Below are 3,088 nucleotides of genomic sequence, written 5' to 3' on the forward strand. Positions count from 1 at the left end.
AATTAAACCAAAGCAATACAGCTCACAGATGACTAAACTGGTATGTGCCACAAACAAAGGATTGGTGCACCTCAGTCCCTCCTATGTCTGAGGCCTCTGCAAGGGCAGGGAATTGATTTTATTTAGAGAGACCCAGGCAATCCTTGCAAGTGACTAGTCCCCCAGACTGCAGAGCTATGCTAAAAAACCAAGCTGGCCCTGCCAATCTGACCTTCCTTCCAGACCCCACATGTGGCACTCACTTAAACCCACCAGTCAAGCACCTGAGAGAGAATTCTGATTGCCCCCTCAGAGTATTGGCTCGGTCCACGCAATGTCCCATCGCTGACACAACCTTTGCAGGTCAGTTGGCTTTGTTCGTGAGCAAGATTTTTAAGTTGGGGGGAAATTATATTTATTTAGTAAAATTCCACTGAGGCATGTATTGGGGGCACAGGTGTGGAACATAGCCTTGCCTAAATCTATCCTTCTGGTCAGAAAATAAATAAGGGATTTTTTTTTCTTCAGGGCCATTCCCTTTTATTATTCCCTTGTAGCTGAAATTTTACTTGTACATCTGTTTCATGAAATTCTCACATGCTCTTACAAGTTCTTCAAAAAAAACCATAGTTGAGCAATACTGCTTTAACAAGCACCTTTGGTGTATTTTATTATTTTGAAACATTTATTTTGTAAGGATAAAGCTCTTTTATTTTAGAAAAGTAGGGCTGGACCACTCAGTGGGATTGATGATATACATACCCTTTACTTCTGGGTCGCCTCTTGATCAGGTCAGTCAGTAGTGGTCAAAAGTTGATCTCATTTGATGTCTTCAGTTGCCCTTGTGGAACAAGAGGGGTGGTCTCAGTCTAGTTCTCAGTGAAGAGGCATCCACAGCGCAAAATCTATCACCTTAATCAGAATGAATTGGCACTCTTGTTAGCAGCCTCACCAGAGGGGACAATGAATGAATGGCCTGTGGATTGTGAACAGGGATTTCTCCGGGTCTCGCAACCAGTATTGAAACACGTTGACAAGACGACGTGAGAGGTATGTTCTTCTGCTGTACATACTGTACTTTTGTAGGTGACTGGAGGACTTCAGGTTTCAGGCTGGTCTGCCCTCTTTCATGAGTGCTACATTCATACTCAAGGAAGATTTCAATTTCCAGATCCATTATGTAGCATTTATCTATGTGTTGGTTACATATGATGTCCACAAGCTCAAGTTTTTTCTAGTAGTAAATTCCTTTTAGATGTCAAACCGTCAATGGCTAATATGATCATGCTTAGCAAAACTCATAACTTTCAAGAAGCAAACACTGTCATGGCACTTCTTTGAAACATGCTCAAGCATTTAAAATTAATATTCATTCATTTTAATTGGTGTCTTGATCATTGCAAAGGAATGGCCTCACGTGGCACGTTGCTAAATTGCCCATTAAAAGAAAAATGACTTTTCAGTTTGAGTTTAGCTCTTCTGTGCATGGCTAAAATAGGGAATATACCTCACTGGGGCAAAAGAATTGTTCGGTACATTAATACAGCTGTTTCATAGAATAACAGAGTTGGAAGGGACCTCTGGAGGTCATCTAGTCCAACCCCCCTGCCCAGAGCAGGACCAATCCCAACTAAATCATCCCAGCTAGGGCTTTGTCAAGCCTGACCTTAAAAACTTCTAAGGAATGGGATTCCACCACCTCCCTAGGTAACGCATTCCAGTGTTTCACCACCCTCCTAGTGAAAAAGTTTTTCCCAATATCCAACCTAAACCTCCCCCACTGCAACTTGAGACCATTACTCCTTGTCCTGTCATCTGCTATCACTGAGAATAGTCTAGATCCATCCTCTTTGGATCCACCTTTCAGGTAGTTAAAAGCAGCTATCAAATCCCCCCTCATTCTTCTCTTCCGCAGACTAAACAATCCCAGTTCCTTGGCCTTCTTGGCAACAAGGGCACACTGTTGACTCATATCCAGCTTCTCGTTCACTGTCACCCCTAGGTCCTTCTCTGCAGAACTGCTGCCTAGCCATTCGGTCCCTAGTCTGTAGCAGTGCATTGGATTCTTCCGTCCTAAGTGCAGGACTCTGCACTTGTCCTTGTTGAACCTCATCAGATTTCTTTTGGCCCAATCCTCCAATTTGTCTAGGTCCCTCTGTATCCTATCCCTGTTTGTGGCAACACGATTGTGTTTGTTAACAAAAGTACAGTGATCAGTGTTATAACCAGAACTAAAAACAACAGACAAGGTAGCATCTTCAGTCCCAGCAACCCTAACTATCACCCCTTCCATATTAATGCTCTTGCTCAGAGTACCTAAACTGAGAGGTGAGATGGTTAGCCAATATCTTTTTCTTTTTCTCAAAGAACATGTTCACACCTGTTTGCATCACTTTTTTCAGATCCAAAAGATAGATATGTAGATGTAATTAGGCAACATATCATTCACTGTTCTTTGAGATAAGAAGTTAACTACTTTCCCATCACAAGAACTTGGACTTATCTACACGGGCACGTTACAGCGCTGCAACTTTCTCATTCAGGGGTGTGAAAAAAACACCCCCCGAGCACTTCAGTGTAAGAGGCCACCCTTCCTTGATGAGTAAACTGCAGTGTGGAGAGCTGTGCTGGTTCCATAGATAAAGATATCATTCCCATATTTGCAAAAAGAAAAGGTGTATTTGTGGCACCTTAGAGACTAACAAATTTATTTGAGCATAAGCTTTTGTGAGCTACAGCAGTGAGCTACAGCTGTAGCTCACGAAAGCTTATGCTCAAATAAATTGGTTAGTCTCTAAGGTGCCACAAGTCCTCCTTTTCTTTTTGCGAATACAGACTAACACAGCTGCTACTCTGATTCCCATATTTGACTCTGTGAGAGCATTACATAGGCTAACATTGGAAATATCTTGAGGATATTGCACCATCCTGATGAAAAGGTCTATATGAGAAACTGATTTAATTACAGCATAAATGTATGCCAAGACTCTAATGGCCCTTGGCACATACACTATAATGTGAAATTCCCTTAACTGTAAAGGTGGGGAATTCATAAGAAATTTGGGATGATGCGTAATTAAAAAACACATCTATAGCACTATAAACTTAC

Source organism: Eretmochelys imbricata, chromosome 7 (genome assembly GCF_965152235.1).
Source record: "Eretmochelys imbricata isolate rEreImb1 chromosome 7, rEreImb1.hap1, whole genome shotgun sequence".
NCBI lineage: Eukaryota > Metazoa > Chordata > Testudines > Cheloniidae > Eretmochelys > Eretmochelys imbricata.